The sequence below is a fragment of the Dermacentor albipictus genome, chromosome 2 (assembly GCF_038994185.2).
Source record: "Dermacentor albipictus isolate Rhodes 1998 colony chromosome 2, USDA_Dalb.pri_finalv2, whole genome shotgun sequence".
Classification (NCBI taxonomy): domain Eukaryota; kingdom Metazoa; phylum Arthropoda; class Arachnida; order Ixodida; family Ixodidae; genus Dermacentor; species Dermacentor albipictus.
This window is the reverse complement of record NC_091822.1, coordinates 84,436,210-84,456,221: the sequence shown is the minus strand read 5'-3', so window position 1 is coordinate 84,456,221 and position 20,012 is coordinate 84,436,210. Positions and strand designations below refer to the sequence as shown.

The following is a 20,012-nucleotide window of genomic DNA, read 5'->3' as shown; positions in this document are numbered from 1 at the left end:
CGGAGACGAAGACCTATGGGACACGAACCTCCTGCTTATCAACGGCTCCTTTATTAATGTTAGAGCTACTAGACCATAGCAAAGCAGCAGCGTCGGAAATGTACAGTACTCAGCGATGGAAGCGCAATACTCGGAACGCGCGGCTGCCACCATCTTCTATAATAGCGCTATTAGTGATCGCCGTAATTGCAATGCCGCACAAAGGTTCTCGTTTTCACCGCATAGCACGATGCCTCAGCTCGGTATCCCCAGCCCTTACAGTTGGTGTAAAACATTCCGGCAACCATGCGCTTCAGGTATCGAGTGTAAATTGCTGAGCACTGTGCGTAATACAGACCATGCGTATCCAGTCTTCCTGTCGTTCCATCTAGGGAGGCAGCGGCGAAAGACGCTTGAAGTGAATAGTGTCCCTGTATATGATACAGGAACACTAGAAGTGAATAGCCTAACCAGCTTCAGCCATGTTTCTGTAACTGTTTGTGCACCCGAAAACGCAACATGTGTGATCAGATTTGGCTTCACGTTGTATTTCGGTAACGCAAACAAGATCGACGGAACGTATTAAATCAACGTAGCTGGCGTAAGCTCCTTCTGATCCCGGCCTGGCTTTCACACGCCAATGCATTCGTGACGCCGCCGAATGAAGGCGCCACCGGTCCAAAGTGATCTCGCTCCCGGTAAGTATTTGCGAAATGCAGTCGTTGAGTTTGCAAAACGTATCCACTCAGAAAGAATTCCTAGAATGACTCTAGTTTTCAGATTGGCATCATCAAAATGGCCCTAAAAATGCACTGTTGTTCCACCTAAGCTTTTAGCGAAGCGCTCTTTTATGTATTTCTGCACGATATTAACTGAATAGCTAATGTATATTGTGTCGCACTTTGGCAAATGACATATCGAAACTGGGGCTATTCTCGAGATTCAGTACAAGTGGATACGTCTTGAAAGCTCACCTGCTCTAATTCGTAATTTGCAAGATGTGCCGAAAAGTAATTAATCCAGAATATATGTAGTACATTCCGATTAATGTGCTGAATATGTGTTTCTATTTGTCGTGCGGGTAATGCCCGACTCTTCGATAACTCACCTCAAGAGCAAGAATTATGCTATCCGTCCGAGGTATTTTTCAAAAACTGCTGCAAGCTTAAACATGGTCCCCCCGTGCGCGTGCGCGCGCACGCACACACACGCACGCACACACGCACACACACACACACACACACACACACACACACACACACACACACACACACACACACACACACACACACACACACACACACACACACACACACACACGCGCGCGCGCGCACGCACACACGCGCACGCAGACACACACACAATTACGCACTCTTCTAAGCTCTCCCACCCCCTCTAAACCTCTACCACGTGACCAGGTTCTCAAAGTTAACACACTTATTTTTCCGATTTGACACCCCTAATGCTTACGCACTATAAGTACAGATTGCGGAACCAGGATGTGTAAGGAAGACAAAGCACTATAAAACACGCATGGCTAAACCGAAGTAATGTTTTAGATGTCCAGAGATTTCTTTATTTCTGAAAGTGTTTCCTGCATAACAGAGCTTTAGGTCACCTGTAAGCAGCCTAAATTACAGTCAAAGGATCTGCTATTTTCATTGTGCAGAGCTGTAAGAAAATTGCCCACCAATGGGGAATAATTAGCAAGTGGTTGCGAACGTCCCTTTCTTTCCCTCTCTTTTCCTCCTCCTCGTTCTAAACATCCGTCATACATGCGCTTTAGCGACTATTTCTAAGTGACGACGTCAACATCTCTGCTAAAAAAATTTGCCACGAAACAATATTCGGTACCTCATTTTGATCTGAAACACCCTTTAGTAAGCCTCGAGCCACAGTACCACGAAGAACACACAGCTGCGACACAAACGGCACAAACAAAAACCGCACAGTGGCAGATTGGAACCACCACAAGAGATAAATGCAACGAAAACAGCAAAAGCAGCAAATACACGACCGACGACTATGGCCGCTCGGTTCAGCTCCATGATGACGATGATGATGATGACAGTGCCTTTTATGTTTTAGGTTTCAGTTTTGTTAACCCGGCTGCTCTAATGCGTTTTTGGCGCAGCACACTGCGCTCACATGCCGTTGTGGAGCTCGATGGCGCAGAAGACAGATCTCGTAAGAATATGTCGCAACTGGGGCAGGCGCTCCACCACTGCAAGAAGTAGGAACACGATTTATTAGTTTTCAGCGTGCACATAAGATTTACCGCACACCTCCCGGTTTTTATTTGTACGTCCTGGAATCAGCACAGCTTCCTACCTTCGACCTTTGGAGAATGGGTGACATGGATACCCTTACTTGCCGCTTCCTTTCTGTGTCCGTGTTTCACTTTGAGCTAGAAGCTAGAAGCCGAAAGCCTGTTGCCGCTCTCGATCTCCTCCTCAGTCTGCATAAAAAAAAAATGCACGTAAGTTCATGAGACCGATTTGCTAGCTGTTGGAAACACTACTAAAGCAACCGGGCCACATTCCAGAGCTATATTGCACATGTAACACCCACCCGCATGTTACACGATGCGCATTGTCACACTATTAAGGGTATAAATGGGTTTGTTGGCAGCTGAATTTGCTCAGGGTGCTAACACCGGCACTGTTATGTGTCCTACATCTTTGAGCAAGTGTGATTCGTACAACTGTGAGCGAAATAAAAATAAAGTTGAGTGGAGATTTAGCGGTAACTGCGAAAGAAGTGCGTAAGCATAACATCGCAACACTTTAAGGCCCCGGTTCCATGATGTACACTGCGTCCCCCACATTGCAAAGTGCAACTGACGTCGCTCCAGAGAGGGCCGCCGTCGGCTGCATTGATTGCACTAACACTCCCAGGGTCAGGTCTAGCTGATAAACACAAATATCCCATAAAGTAGAGGGGAAACGAGGCTGCGGTGGCTCAATTGGTAAGAACATCGCACGCGTAATGCAAAAACGTGGGTTCGTACCTCACATGCAGCCAGTTTCTTCATCCACTTTCGTTTCCATTAGTTCATAATTTATTTAATTCAGTTAATAACTACACGCAGCCTCCCCTACGCGTTCCCTGGTGGCTTTGGCTGTTGGCTTCCGACAATGACCAATAAAAAGCGGAGCCCTCTGTTCTCTCTCTCTCTCTCTCTCTCTCTCTCTCTATATATATATATATATATATATATATATATATATATATATATATGGTGTTTCAGCGAACACTTTCCAAAATCTTGAAAAGCTGCCTGTGGCAGATTTTACCGTTCTAGTTCATGAGCTGGTCTACTCGAAGCGGCGGACCATACTTGCACAAAAATTGAGATCTAAAATCGGCTACTTGTTAAAAATTCGCAAATTAACATTTTACCTAATTACATTATGGCCCATATTGCAATTTACAAATTCTAGCCGTGGAGTTCGCAAGGCGGATCCACTTGGAACGAGTTTTCAAGATGACACCCCTTCCGAGATATAACTTCCCGAACTTTGCGGATAAATACATTGGCATTCCAGTCTTTTTGTTAGCAGAGCGTCGTTCCATGCACGGAAGCACACAAGTACAAACTAAGCCTTAACACCAATGGTCGCGAGTTCAACTCCCACCAAAGCTCGATGATTCCACTCCCTGCGAAGATCGTGGGTTCGAGCGTCTTAATTCATCATCATCATCATCAGCCTAGTTACGCCCACTGCAGGGCAAAGGCCTCTTCCATACTTCTCCAACTACCCCGGTCGTTACTAATGGTGGCCATGTTGTCCCTGCAAACGTCTTAATGTCATCCGCCCACCTAACTTTCTGCCGCCCCCTGCTACGCTTCCCTTCCCTTGGAATCCAGTCCGTAACCCTTAGTGACCGTCGGTTATCTACCCTCCTCATTACATGTCCGGCCCATGCCAATTTCTTTTTCTTGATTTCAACTCAGATGTCGTTTACCCGCGTTTGTTGCCTCACCCAATCTGCTCTTTTCTTATCCCTTAGGCTACGTTCACACTTGGTCTTGGAGCAGGCGGAAGCGGATAAAACTTGACAAAATCCGCCCGCCTAGGCGGAGAAACGGGCGGAAAACCAGGCGGCGAAAAAATCGGTCTCGGACCGATTTTTCCGCCCAGGCGAAGCGGAAAGACGTTCCGCTTTACCGGAAGCTGCAATCGCATGTAAACATCCGGTCGTAAAATTTAACATTTTCCGTTGCTCATGGTCTATTTTTAGGAAAAGCAACTAGCGAAAGCTATCGAAACTATGTCTTCTTTATCTTCCGTGGTAGACGAAAGTTAAAAACGACACGTGCAGTTGCGCGAAATGGTAGTTTTTAGTAACTGATGGGTCAATGAATGAACGCATGTCTTGAAATAGTGTGAACAGTGCCACCAGGCGGACAAACGTACGCAAACTAGATAAATGTGGGCGAAAGCGGACGTGGTTTCCGCTGCAGTGGCGAAACAAATGTGAACGTTTTGTACATGCGCGAAAAAGATTATCCGGCCGCTTTGGCTTTTCCGTCCGCTTGCGGTTTCCCAAGTGTGAACGTAGCCTAGCGTTACACCCATCATTCTTCTTGCCATTGCTCGTTGCGTCGTCCTCAATTTCAGCAGAACCCTTTTCGTAAGCCTCCAGGTTTCTGCCCCATATGTGAGTACTGGTAACACACAGCTGTTATACACTTTCCTCTTGAGGGATAGTGGAAACCTGCAGTTCATGATTTGAGAATGCCTGCCAAACGCACCCCAGCCCGTTCTTATTCTTCTGGTTATTTCAGTCTCATGATCCCGATCCGTGGTCACTACCTGCCCTAAGTAGATGTATTCCCTTACCACTTCCAGTGCTTCGCTACCTATCGTAAACTGCTGTTTTCTTCCGAGACTGTTAAACAATACTTTAGTTTTCTGCAGATTAATTTTCAGACCCACCCTTCTGCTTTGCCTCTCCAGGTCAGTGAGCATGCATTGCTATTGGTCTCCTGAGTTACTAAGCAAGGCAATATCATCAGCGAATCGCAAGTTGCTAAGGTATTCTCCATCAACTTTTATCCCCAATTCTTCCCACTCCAGGCCTCTGAATACCTCCTGTAAACATGCTGTGATTGGCATTGGAGAGATCGTATCTCCCTGTCTGACGCCTTTCTTTATAGGAATTTTGTTGCTTTCTTTGTGGAGGACTACGGTGGCTGTGGAGCCGCTATAGATATCTTCCAGTATTTTTACATATGGCTCATCTACACCCTGATTCCGTAATGCCTCCATGACTGCTGAGGTTTCGACTGAATCAAACGCTTTCTCGTAATCAATGAAAGTTATATATAAGGGTTGGTTATATTCTGCACATTTCTCTATCACTTGATTGATGGTGTGAATATGGTCTATTGTTGAGTAGCCTTTACGGAATCCTGCCTGGTCCTTTGGTTGACAGAAGTCTAGTATTCCTGATTCTATTTGCGAATCAGGAACACCTTAGACTTCTGTCTACCTTAATTAGTTATATCTTAATTACTGTGCCGTAATTCGCATTTATTTGCACCAATGGCCGTAGGTTCGATTCCCAGCAAGGATCGTGAGTTCAACTCCCATCAGAGGTCGAGGGCTCGTAGCCTTTTTGGACCATCGTGGCATCACGCCAACGCCGACAACGCCGGATCTTCCACCTCATGAGCCATATGCTGCTTTTGTTGCCTAAGGAATGCTTGGAGGAATAATCGAACCGCCGGACATCTTAAGAAACTTGGACACCTAATCTACTGCATCCAAACGCAGCTTTCTTTTTTTATGTTAGACGGCAAAGAGACGTAGGGGGTGAGAAAAATGCTATATGAAAGCGACCTGATATTCAGTGAGACTAACCCATGCGCCTCCTTACTTGTTTACTCAGGAGCACGAGTCTCCAAGCGACGGCCGGCGGTCCAACTCCAAGTGGTCCCTGGAGGCTTCGTGACCGGCCGGCAACGGATGGTGGTCCATCCGATGACGGCCCATCCTCAAGCTGGCTGTTTCTCTTCACAAAGCCTTTGTATGAGAGCGGAGGTTTTCCGAGGAATCTTGGGCTATTGATTTTATTTTTAGCAGGTGTGATCCGGCTTCGTGGTGTGCGAGAAACACGTGATGATTCGGTTAGCCAGTCCGAACTTACCTTCCTTAGGCATACTTCAGCCTAATAGCTTCGCTCGAGAGATGGCTGAAGTGGTGGTCACGCGTACTTGTGCCGCTGCGCTCACGTCTTTCACTTATTGTTTTGCTTCTGATCGGATGTGCTTGACTTCTGGTAACATTCTGGTTTAAATTTTTCTCACAAGTGCTCTAATGATTCTTCATTTTGAGCCCCGTCGTGAAAATGTGCCATATTTCATGTATATCTTGTGGATACATATGTATATAACAAACTTAAATCTTTACACTTGCTTGTACTTCTTGTTTCATTTCAGTGGCACTGGTTCGTCTGCCGATATGCTTGATTTTTTTTGGTGTCGCGTGAAATGTTACGATGCTCCCTAGTTTAAAGCTTCATGAATATGTGTATCCACGTCTGATTGCAGCAAGGAACACCTTGTGCCATACTGTTATGGACGTGGCTGCACAATTGACCGGAGACACGATGCCGCTGGTCACAATTTTTTTTTGCTCTGCCTCACGATGCCGGAGAGGTTAGATAATGAAAACAAACGCTAAACTGAGAAGAGAAACGCCTCACAAACAGTTCAAACTTTTGTGATTGACAGTTTGAGGACGACTACATTTTGAAATACTACAGCCAGGTTGTGACTCACAAAGAAGTATTGATTTGTCGTGGGAAATGAATGACTGTGCCCGGCGCACTTCCTCAACCTTGTTACTGTCTTCCTGAGCATATCTCAAAGCCGAAAAATGTGAAGCGAAAGCGGGGTTCACCGAAAGAACGAGCTCGGTATTCCACAAGAACAATGGCGGAAGCTTGTAGTGACAACGCTTCACCTGGAAACCTGCAGTTGTGCTTGGAAGAAGGAACCTCATAAATATGCACATCTCACTTTGTGCTCAAAAAGATCACGAACGTGACATTGCCTTCTGCTCTATGAAAGCTTGTATTTATTGAGGATGGCGCCACAGAAAAGCAATGTTGGGTATTGTATATAAGGCAGCAGGTAGCCGGGCACCTGCGAGTTATGAAAACTGGTGCGCTCGAAGAGGATGTAACTTGCAGCATAAACGAATACAACAAAATCCACTAGAGGCTATTTCGATCTGCGACTTGCAGCGAAAGTGAAAACAAAACCCTTTAAGAAGCAGACAGCTTGAAGAAATGCACAGGCGTGGAAACAGGCCAGCCGGACATGGTGACATCAGATAATATACACCACAAGCAGTGCAATATACTTACAAAGCAACAAGTGTGTATGATGTCTCCGTCTCCAGGAAATTCAATGAAGCATACCTGCGAATGCAACCTTCAAGCGATATCAGCAACTACACAATATATTTGTATTTTTTGTTTATTATTATATATATTTAAACAGAAGTTGATGCAGGCTGCTGAGGCCTATCAAGAGCTAAAGAAAAAAATGGACTATGGCGTTTTCTGAACTTACACATAACAAAATTGAGGAAGCGTTGGCAAAACTTCCCCGTTTACAACGGCTTGCATAAATGAAGTCGTTGAAATATTGCCAAGCAATGTTTCCGTGCAGCATGAGGTACAAGGAGGACTGGCTTCTGAATTGCTTACTGCTGAGGATAGCGAGGCCTCGAGCATATAATCTTCCATTTACCATTCACATGCTGCCCTTGTCTTCTCTGAGCCGTCTCACTTACAATCTGTACAGAATACCATGCATGTTTCTTTTGTCTTTGTATGGAAGCTAATCAACAGCAGCTGGAAAACAGAGGAGATGGGAAGTTTAGCATACTAACTTTATACAAACTTAAGGTATGCCAGACATACTATTTCAGCAAGTCCAGTTACAAATTTGATAGTTTTGTGGACTACGGTGGAATTTCAAACAATGGAACCTGCCAACTTCCAGATATTGTGTTCGGGCTGATGTTCGTACTACTTATTGAGAGCTGGGTGCAACTGATTGCCACGGTTGCCACAAACCGCACGAAGTTTACTGCATAAACTTTGCCCACAATCAACTCTTCTGCGAGCACGAAAGAAAGCGTTATGACAAAGTCCTCTCCAAGCTCTCAGCAGCTCGCATAAAGTCCGCAAGGTTGCAGACATGAAAGGTTGACTTGCAGCACAGGTGACCTACTATAAATGGCAATATGCCTAAATATAAAATGTTGTCTCTGTTGCTTTGTAAAGTCCGTCAAAAACAGCTGCAAGTCCGGAAGGAAACACTAGTTCTGATACCGACTGCCTGTCTCGCGCCACCGTTGCCGCAAGACGACCAAGTGGCGGACGCCTTGTTAGGAACAATAAGCGCAGACGATTTCGCCAAGAAACAGCGAGCGGACTCGAAGCGAAGAAGTACTTCAGAATTAAGCAAAGCAAGATCGACTTTGTCCAAAGGGCATTTAGGTGCGGATTATATTTTGTTTTTCTAGGGCTAAAACATTCTAGAAGCGAAAAAGTTATGAGTGGCTCTGCTATCGCAAACACCAGAGACCAGCGGGGCTGGGGGGAGTAAATGCTTCCCAAAAATTCATGCCGTCTTCATCTGTGGGAGCCTTCAGTTGGGACAGCGTGCCACTTGAGGCGCCCGCCGCAGCAGAAGCGATTTGTTGAGACACCATATGCGTTGGTGTCGTGTGCCAGACGCTGCACCAACGCGACGCGGAGGCAACCGCCGCACCTTTGCTCTTATGCATGCTAGCTCCGACGCCGTGTAGCTGGTAGCCTCTTGAAATCCGCCGAAGTGAGCGCGCAGGTTTTTAACGGAGAACAACGACATCACACCACCTGTCTCCCCACCGCGCCGCTCCTTCTGAGCCGCTAGGCTCCACCCACCCGTCGCTATGCTGCGCGATGCTATTTTTATACCCTGCTTTTACTCTCTCTCACCTCTCTGTCCCCCAACTCGGCGAAGCTGCGGACGTCAAGAGAAACCCAGCGAGGTTCTAACAGCTCCGCTGTAAAACATCTCGCCAGTCTGAGCCTACTACCTTGTGGTTGTGCCATGAGCCTTGCGGTTAGACGCCTTTTACGCCTACAGAGACGACTCCACCGCTGGGCACCTCGGGTTTTTCCGCGTCACTTCCGACGTTCCTGACTAAGCCAAGACCTGCGGTGACTGGCAGCGACACAAGACACCAGCGACAAAACCAGTGGGATTCCTCCAGCCTGTCGAACCTCCTTCCCAACCACTCCTGCAGATAGGAATATACTTATTCGGGCCCTTTCCGCCCGTCAACATCCGGGTCTATAATCGTGGCCACAGACTACCTGACCTGCTACGTGGAAGCAAAAGCCCAGCCCGAAGGTAGCGCGGCGGAAATGGCAAAATTTTTAATCGAGTACACTTTGCTTCGATATGGTGTCCCACAAATCATTATCACCGACAGAGGAACGGCATTCAGAAGCTTACACAAGCCATCTTGTAGTACAGCCAGACACCGGAATACAACCGCCTACCACCCGCAAACGAATGTTCTTATGGAAAGCCGAATTAACTTCCTCACCAAGATCCACCAGTCGGCAATATTAGTCGACGTGGAGCACAAGACGTGAGATGCCACCTTTCCGTCCACAACGTTCTTTTGCAACAAAGCAGTGCAAAAACGCAGATGATGTGGTTAAAGGTAATTTACGGAAAGAACTCGTCGACAACGTTCGACACCATGCTGCCGCACATCACCGACGAAGACAATCTCGACGTATTCGCCTATCTCCAGCGCGCCGAAAAAGCAGCAAAGTGCCTACAGCTGACGGTACAATCTTAAAATCTTGAGTCGGTCCTAGATCTTGTCTTGACAACGCAACCTGAAAAAATGACAGTGCATCTTCTTGAATATGTCAGTGACCACAATGCTCTTCACTGCGAATACACTTTAGAAAAAAAGAAGCCGGAAATTCGTAGGAAAACTATTTACAATTACGCACGGGCAAATACTGAAGGATTGGTTAGTGAACTATCATTGTTCAGTGAGCAGTTCCTGGAATCGATATCAAGCCGTTGTTCAAATGACAAGTGGAATCTACTGAGCGCTGAACTGAAAAAATTAAAAGACAAACACATTCCAAAAATCACGCTCACAACGTCATCACACAGTGCATGGTTCACTTCCAATGTTAAACGTTGCATCGGGAAGAAAAAGCGCCTTTATACTAAAGCAAAACGTTCGGAATCTGAGGGCGATTGGAATAACTACCATGCGCAGTCGAGAATATGCCAAGCAGAAATTAAGAGAGCCAAAGATAAATTTTTTAATCATCACATATCAACTTTGCTTAAAACCAATACTCAAAAGTTTCGGAATGTAATCAATCCCAAGCCTCCTTCATCTAGTCTGATAACAATAGTAAAAGACGGTGATTTTATTGAGCCATCTGAGGTTGCCACGGAATTGAACCTATTTTTTAGTTCCGTGTTTACTAACGAAACGCCACTTCCCACAAGTTCTAATGCTATTACTATAAACGCGGACATGAATGACATCCTAATTACGCAGGAAGGCATTGAGCAAGCTATTGATCGTTTACCGAGTAATTCAGCCCCCGGACCCGATGACATTTGTTCAAAATTGCTCAAGTTAATGAAACCAGTGATAGCTCGCATACTCGTCCCAATTTTTCAGCAATCCATTGATACAGGAATTGTGCCTGACGCTTGGAAAATCGCACGCATTATACCTATATTTAAATCTGGAGATTCTTCTGTCCTTTCAAATTACAGGCCCATCTCATTAACGAGTATACCTTGCAAAATTCTGGAACACATCATATCATCAGCAATAATGAAGTACCTCAGTCAGCAGAACTTTTTTTTTGGAAACCAGCACGGATTCTTGAGTGGCCGTTCCTGCGAGTCACAGTTATTTGAACTCGTGGCCGACCTGCACGACGCTATACACCATTTAATGAGAATTGATGCCGTATTCATCGACTTTGCCAAAGCGTTCGACAAAGTTGCTCACAATCGTCTTATATTTAAACTTGTAAATCTAAACATAAACAACAATGTCTTGAACTGGATAGTTAACTTTTTAACTAACAGACAGCAGTTCGTGTCTGCAAATGAATTTTGCTCCGCACTAACCCATGTAAAGTCTGATGTGCCTCAAGGTTCGGTGCTCGGGCCGATCCTCTTCCTTATTTACATTAATGACATAAGCAGCAACCTCACTTCTACAATTAGACTATTTGCGGACGACTGTGTTATTTACAGAAAAATTACTGACCCTCATGATACTAATGCTTTGCAATCAGATCTTGACAAAATCGCTAAGTGGTGCGAACAATGGCATATGGAAATAAACGTTTCAAAAACCAAACTTGTAACATTTACGACGGCTAGAGTCACGGAACCCATCTTTTATTCTATCGGTAACGTGGCCATTGAAAAAGTTCCTGCAATCAAATACCTAGGTGTCCACATTACTTCTGATTTGACATGGCACAAACACATTGACTATATAATCACCAAAACATCCAAAACCCTCGGTTTCATTAGGCGTAACTTGTACTTTGCAAATCAGGCAACCAAACTCTTAGTTTACACAACTTTAGTCAGATCTCAACTAGAATATGCCAGTTTCATCTGGAACCCGCATCAAGCTTATCTTGCCGATAAACTGGAATCGCTTCAAAATAAGGCTTCTAGGTTTATCACAAGGACATACGCTCGCTACTCCAGCATCACAGATATTAAATCATCTCTAAATTTAAGCTCACTTGAAAAGCGAGACTTGTCACCCTGCTATGTCACTTTCACAAGCTTTATCACAATCCTTCAACGTTCACAGAATCTCATATCAAACCAGCTCATCGCATTTTCCCCCGATTAGACCACTGCCTCAAAGTGCAACCCAAGATAGCTCACACCAAACTTATGCGTCATTCACCATTGTTCCTTGCCATTTATTATTGGAATAAACTACCTGCAGAAATCGTTTCCGAAAATAATTACGACGCATTTGCAAACAAACTGAAGTGCTTATTCTGTGCTGGTCCTTAATAGATTATCAGAAGTGTATTTTTTTTCATTGTCTTGAGCATTGTGCTCCACATGTGTGCATCTTCTCAAACACTTGCTTTTTTATGTTCCCTGTTTTCCTGAGCGCATCTTTGTTTATGCTTTTCTATTTGTTCATTGTCTTACGCAATATGATCACTTTATTGTACTTTTTAACCCCCTATGTAATGCCTGTAAAAGGCCTTTAGGGTATGTGAATAAAAAAAAAACGACACTACGCCGACGACAATACGCACCCGGTAAGCGCGTTTAGAGTTGGTCCCCAATACGCCGACGTGGACTTGGTGAAAAGCCATTGCGACGTTACTTCCTACCATGGAAGATACACCAACGTAGCGGTGCTTTGGATTACGAGGTCGCACCAGATATTCTAGGCAAGCGGAGTGACGTCGTAGTGCGTCTTAGGCCATTTTGAGGGCGCCCAAAAACTTGAGACTTTATTTCTTCGTTGATTTCTTACTTTCCTTTATGTTGCATGTATTTCTTTCTGAATTTGAGTTGGTTGGAGCACCTGGATGGTGCCTTTATAGAGGGCGCATTGCCATGCTTACTTATTTATATTAGCTAGTGACTGTGTTTCATTGTACAACAAATGTTAAAGGTTATCACCCTGCGCAAGGCCCGAATTTCTGTATCAGAAGTTTCTCGAATCTTATCGCTGGTTCTATATGTTGTTGATGTTGTCGGCGAACGTTGTCGAATCAAGCAGGCTGTGTGTGCAACGAGAATTACGGTGTATATTCTATACCTTAGGCGAGTACCAGCGAATACGCTGGAAGGTTCTATGAGCTTGGTTAAAACACGTTGGTGAGCTGGTTGGTCTGAATTCATGATAGAGTGTGAAAGCATGACTTAACGAGGACGTAGAAACAGATACACAGTATATATGCATCTGTTTCTACGTCCTGGTTCAGTCGCGCTTACGCCCACTATCATGGGTTCTATGAGCAATGAATAAATAGCTGTCTCGTCCGACCCACAGATCTAATTTCAAAGAACGAAGAGTGTGCTCGCGACAATCAGTACGCTGGGTGTTACTTTACTTGCTGTGCACGGGTTCATCCAATAAAGAGTCAGTTTCCCTACTTGAGTTGCATCCCTTTGGTTGTTCACCGTCTCAACAACATGACAATAAAATTAAATTATGGGGTTTTACGTGCCGAAACCACTTTCTGATTGTGAGACACGCTGTAGTGGAGGACTCTGGAAATTTCGACCACCTGGGGTTCTTTACCGTGCACCTAAATCTAAGTACACGGGTGTTTTCGCATTTCGCCCCCATCGAAATGCGGCCGCCATGGCCGGGATTCGATCCCGCGACCTCGTGCTCAGCAGCCCAACACCATAGCCACTGAGCAACCACGGCGGGTAACATGACAATAGTCCGCAAAGTTATTTTGCAGCATTTTTTGATAATACTAATGGGTGATAGCCCGTTCTAATGAACAAAATGCTAGTGAGCCACCGTATGTCACTAAATGTTTTCGCGCTTTCAGACGCTATGGAGACAATTGTTTACGTTGTGAGCTCGCACCTTCTCTGCGAGCATGTTACAGATGTGGTCTGTGTAGCGGTTGAAGTCCAGTTAAATATAGATTATGGAGTTCTACGGGCCAAAGTATTTTCCTCTTGTGAGGCACGTCGTAGTGGGGTACACGGGAAATTTCGACCACCTGGAGTTCTTTAACGTGCACCTAAATCTAAGTACATGGGTGTTTTCGCATTTCGCCCCCATCTTCTTGTTGGGGCATTTAGCCCCAACAGTCTTCTCGTATACAGGGTCACTGTTCAAGGATATGACTGCATTATCCGGTCCGCTGTGTGATGTCAGGACTGTGTCTTGGGTTCCTGATGTAGGCTGAAGGCTTGGGAATTCAGTATCTCTCTTTCGGCTTCCAGTACTGCCGTCTGACTCTCTGCGACTTTCCGTCTTTTTCTTCTTATTCTTCTCATCATTTGCCTTTGGTCGCAGGATAAATGTTTTCTTTTGCTTTATTGCTGCTGCACGCGTAGGACACTTGCTGTAACTGGCTGGTTGGGCATCGCTGCAATTTGGACAACGAAAGTTCTTGCTGCGCGTGCGTGTTTTCAAATTATGCGATCCTCCGCATCTCTTACATCGCTTCTCACCACGGAAGTACTTGACCACATGTCCATAGCGCCGACACTTGAAGCGTCGAGGTGGTCTCCCAACGTAACCAATGGTCTCATGCCTTGTGAAGCCCAAATCAATCTTTTCAGGACGGTCCGTGTTTTTAGCGAAAGTGAGAACCACGGTGTTGGTTCCTTCACGTAGCCCTCCACAGGGAACTTCTTACCCATGGCGTCTTTCATAACTTCTGTCAGGAACTTATCCAATCCCTTGACCGTGTCCCTTAGAAGAGTGCATTCAAAATGTAGAGGCTCTGCAGGGTTTTCGTGTGAGGAACCAGCTCGATCAGCTTGTGTTCGATTCTGAGGTTGATTTGGTGTAGCTGCGCCGTGTGATGTTTCTTAATCTAACGGCCGTCCGGGACTTTCTTTAGTCAATGTGCGTTTCGTTTCCACGCATAATATTTGTTTAATATTCGATTCCTGTAACGCGACGACATCCGATGTGTGTAGGGTGCGTAGGCGAGTAGATTTTGCCGTTTCCAGTTATTAGAGCCATAGCTCAAGTACTCCGCATAGATACCCAGAAAACGCCGGGTTCCATAAATCTGACCTTCAAGCACAGCCAAGGCCAAACTTGGACTTAGCCTGTCACTGCCAGCGGCTACTGCGTACGCCGCCTGGGCGCCCATATCTTGAAAGCGATCTGCGATGTGGATAAAGTGCTCCCAGTGTTGGTAGCTTCGTATGCACTCTGATTTCGACGCTTAGTTCGCGCAGAAGCAAGACAGAACATGAAGTTCAATTCGCACGCTGCTGCGGCCGCACCGAGCCGCGTCTGTGTGTTGTCTTGCGGTGCAATTGTAGATGCAGTAGTTCCTGAAGGCGTCGAGTAGCGTCTGTGTCCTTTCCCCAAGCAAGCAAAACCATGCTATCGCTCAACAAACTTGGTTTAAACGCGTTGAGGCAGGGCAATTTTTGCTTGGCAATTTTATTGCCAATGTTGAGCGGTTTGAGCTTCTTTGCTATCTTACTCGCCATCTTGGCTTCTCAGTGTCTCGTTCATTGGAGATTCTCTGATAGGGTCTTATGGCTTTTTTCCTGCCTGCTTTGTGTCCTTTTCTAGGACGAGATAAGTCGGCTGAGCTTGTTTGCAATCTGGGTGATCTCGTGGCGGAGCGTTTGCACGGCTGCTTAAACGCTGGCTGCCACAGATTTGCTCATAGCGTTGACGGCCTGAACCAGTTCAGCCCGGAAGTCATTTTTCTGCTCGGCGTTGTCTTCGACCCGGGCCTTGGTCATCTTGTACTCTATGATTCGAGGCCTACTATCGGGGGAGTATGTTCCGTCAGTGGTGTTGGTGTTGTCGGTTCCTGTTATTTCTACAAGTGGAAAATGGGATGTTCAAGATTTTTCCCTAGAGCTTGTTCCCTGACCTGAGCTCTTCTGTCCCTTTCCTCCTGACGTCTTTCTTGCTCTTTTAGACATTTCGTGAGCTCTTCATTACGCTTTAGATGGCTTTTCCCTACATTGAGTTTCGCTCTTGCGTCGGCAATGAGGCAAAAGGGTCGGTTTTCGACATGGTACCGGCTATCACTTCCGCCCAACTGATCTTCCATTTTAACAGCCGAGCTGTTCTAAGTCAAGCCTTCGCCGTCCGGCGTCTGGCGTCACGCAGGAGGGGCAGGTTCCAGAGCTCACCGCCATAGGGTTCACCGAGGGTAGGAGCGGGGCCCCGCCGGGATGGAGAATATCGAATAGCATTAGCTAAATCACTTTAGTCAGCACGTCAATCTCATTAGTTTCTCGTTGGCAGTACCTCCGCTACTTGGAATCGGTGGTTTTCCTAATTAAAAAACTATATTCGCAATGAATGTTTCCCACATTTTTGTCCTAGGACCTAACGTAAGAATACAGAGAAGTCAGTCCAAATTCTGGTTGTTCCAGAACACCGTAATATGCCTTAAATAAATCGAAGTGAAAACTGCTCTAGCCAAGATTAAAGGCACCGGACGTTTCGGGACCGGCACAGTTTCTTCTTGAGATGGTGACTAAATTGGCTGAAGAAACAGCGTTTTTTCTTGTCTTCTTTTTGTTGTGATTCCTCCTCTCCATAGCGTAGCGAAGGCCTTGGACGTACACAAGCGGGAGCGTCACCAACGACCGATTAATATTGCCGTGAGTATATGAACGGGCCACGGATTAATCAAAAGTCGTCTTACCAGATTTTTCTCTGTGTGGATAACAGCGGCGTTGTCGAAATCAATTGTGGTCATACTTCCCGCCGTGCTCAGCCAGAGCGCCGCTGTGTGCGTCGAGTTTCCGTACGTCATTCTTGGGCAGGCCTGTTCTCTCAGAACAGTTCTTGGTTTCAGCGATATAAGTGGCAGGGCACTTGGGGCACGACACGTTGGAAATAATCCCTCGGCATTTCTCCTCGGACTGTCTCCGAACATTATATCAATATGATATTGAATGGTTGGTAATAATGGGAATAGACTTGGTGTGGTTTCAAATAGAACACGAAACATGTGTCACTTTTCCTGCTGATCAGACTCAAAGTGTTTATAAGCACGTCAGCTTCGTGGTTGAAGTCTTCAATGCGATCAGTTACTGACGGAAAGACGAAAGCAGAACAGCTATATATTTTGTAACCAGGCGGTCTTCTTTCAGCACTTCTCTGTGCTGCATGTAATTCATAAGCTTCCTACACTCCTTATTCTCAAGAACGACTGCACCGTATTCATCTGCAATATACTGTCTCAGTGTCTTATATCTCAAAAGGAAGCCCGGTTTTTTTCAAAAGCCACCGCATTAAAGAATTCCGTATCCGCAAACTCAGCTTCGATTGGTTTTAAGGGAGTTATTGCAATCTCGTTTCCACAAAAGAGCTACTTATCTTTGTAAATGACGAGTAGAAATATCCAAGCACCGAGCTGTTCTTAGCTGATGCCTTGCCCACAAAGATGCCCATGGCCTCCACTTCACAAAACCGACGTGCAAGGACTGACTGCTTGATGTTTTCTTTCTTTGTACTAACTGAGCTTTGTGGCGCGCACAATACGCACAGCCAGACATTATGTTGAAGCCGGTTTCCGTGGCACCTTGCAGTGCCCAGCCAATTTTTATGTTCAAAGCCACGAAACTTCAATTCGTAGACCTCGTAATTTTACCTGTCAAAATAAACCACATCTGGTCAGCACAAATCAGGAGTTCTATGCTAGCAAGCCTCTCACGTAACTCTACAAAGCGTCATATCAACTGCGTCGTCCAAAAAAGATCACTTGAGGACTGAACAGCTGGTAAACAGCGTAAACGGTTACGATGATCCTGCTCAATGAGAGGCACGCTCTGCAGCATGTCAATCGTGTCTTCCTAGCATGCTTCGATCGCATGCAGATTAACGAGGTAGCAGATGCTGCCTCCACTTACATGGAAGTCCTAAAATAATGAAACTTGCCGCTGACACTTAAGAATAGATGCTGTCGATGGTGGCATTTTACTGTTCTCGAAATTGGAGCCATTTGCTTAGGTCTCCGTGAAAAGGCACGATCTTTCTTTGCGGAAGCTTCGAATGAAATAGCATACAGCGGCGGTATATGAAGTGATCTTCATTGTCTCCGTTGCGGCGCTGAAACTCGCTAAAGCACACATTCATTCGTCTTATTACTGCAACGTAGCATCACACTTCGCATCAAGCGCTTCCACAGGAATGAGGGGCTCACATAAGTTGTGCATGCTGATTATGTCAAAAGGGCAGCATTTTCGCAGTGTTTTAGCCTCGTTCACCATTTTCTTCACTAGGGCGCGCAGGGCGCTAGGCTTGACTTTCAGCCAATCCATCTCAGGTCATTGTTCTTCGAAAGCTATGCACGACCCAGAGTTTTTTGGCACCAGAAGGGTAAATAAACGAAACCATTGCCATGATATCACCAGGAGCGTGAACTAGGAAGTTTCCTTCCTCTTGATTGTTCCTCGAGAAGCGCGCTACGTGCGTATTTCGTTTCCCTGATAGCATGCACCTCGTGATGTCACTATGGCGCAAATCCCAAACTAGGAGGTTATGAATAAGCTCCTTGATCCCGACATTTCTTTAAGCGCGGCGAAAAGCCGTGGGCGCCGGACCCTCGGCTATCGCAGAGAGCAATGAGAGCACGCGGTTATACGAGCGCATCGGCGGTGAGAGGGCTCGTCGCAGAACCCCGCGGTGGCCACTCTATTTGCGCTATGCAGCAGCGTGGTCTTCGAGACTGCTCGGGTGCTGCGTAGCTGTGATATCCCCACAGGGGTGCGCGTAGCTCACGCAGCCGCGCGTAACCATGCACGGCCTGGTGGAAGTACTCGTTCGCGCTCCGTCTGGTCTAGCTACGTGGTGCGGACCGGCTTTGTCCTGCGCCGGCTTGACTGACGGGTAGCAGATCGCGCATGTCAAAGTGCTATCAACAGTGGGCGTACGTGTGGTCTGGGCTTATATGGGATGTCATGCCGAGGAGCCACGTGTTAGGTAATCTGACACATCTCACGACGCTACCGCTCGCGTTTCAAACCTCCGATTTGGTGCGGAGGCTCTTCAAAAACCGCTTTATCTTAAGCTAAGCTTTCTAAGCGGTCGGAAAGTTCGTTGCAGCTGGCCTTAATAATAGCTGCATTCGCTGCAACACAAAGCGCTGCTTTAACCGTGATTCGACTGGAAAGAAACAGCACGCTTAATAAAATCAGGCCACTCACCATGTCTGAGAGCTCGTTCAATTCTTGTCTGTATGACATCTCGCCCCTCTCGTACTTTGCGTTATGCGCATCAACCCGCGCTTTGTTCACGCAGTAAATACCGTATCTAAGTGTCTCCTCCTCATCCGATTGATAGTATTTATCTGCAGAAAAAAATACACAATCATCATGGGAAACTCAGTGCTGTGGAAGGCTCACACATTTTAAGCTGTAATACTATGCGGCGTCTTCACTTCATTTCCGCATTCTTTCATTCCGATTAAGATGCAAATGAGAGGAACTACTTGGGTGTTTAGTACATAGTGTTTAGTACATAGTGCGACACCTTCAGATATACAGCAAGGTCTCAAGAAGTTTATTTTGGGCTGACGACGGCAGCACAATTAAGCACAATGAGCACGTATACATTAATGTTTGTCCAATAACAGCATTACTCAGAAATAGAACAAAATAGTAAAATACAAACCGAACTTCTCCTTATATTCTTTCCATGCCTCTCGGCTGCAATATTCGGACACAACAAATGTTGCTGCTAATATCATAGAAAGCAGCGGCCAGATAACCGACATGGCACAAGAAAGCGTACCCTGCAATTTCGTTACAGGCAATGACCGTTCCCTGTGTAAGTATCTGAGGAATAGCTTCTTAGGTTTTTTGAACTTTGCATACGAACAATTAGACGAGATACCTCATTTATATAGAGCGCGGTCATCCATATTCACAGACTTCAGATATGAAAAGAAACGCGCCCATTATGTGGCTTAGTGACAGCGTGGATTGTTTCTCTTGGAACAATCGAGCTTCAATTCACGAGCAAATTAAAGATTGTTAACGGTCGAAGGTTTTCGAAAGATTGCAAGTGGTTTGAAGAATTTTTAAACTTATTTAATGCAATGACGACTGTTCTTTTGTGTGCTTTTGCGCGTTTATACAAGTGAGCCTAACCAGGCTCACTTTTATAGAGTCTATAAATTGACGGAAAACTATACGTGTTTAATTCAAAGCACTTTATTTCTGCATCCCCGTTTTCAGAATATAGCAACCTGTGCTCCAAAAGCCTGACAGAAAATGCATATTT

General features: G+C 45.8%; 1 long non-coding RNA gene across 2 annotated transcripts; it reads right to left on the bottom strand.

The window, feature by feature from the left end:
* Positions 1–1,530: 1,530 nt before the first annotated feature.
* Positions 1,531–19,612, bottom strand: LOC139055467 (uncharacterized). 2 transcript variants are annotated; one of them, XR_011511778.1, is made up of 4 exons: positions 19,401–19,612; positions 18,935–19,077; positions 2,311–2,437; positions 1,531–2,203 (listed from the first exon to the last, which is right to left on the bottom strand). It is a non-coding gene; the product is annotated as an uncharacterized lncRNA (long non-coding RNA). The 2 variants fall into 2 exon arrangements; XR_011511777.1 differs by lacking the exon at positions 1,531–2,203 and having other exon boundaries at positions 2,205–2,437; positions 19,401–19,611.
* Between the last annotated feature and the right edge of the window lie 400 nt (positions 19,613–20,012).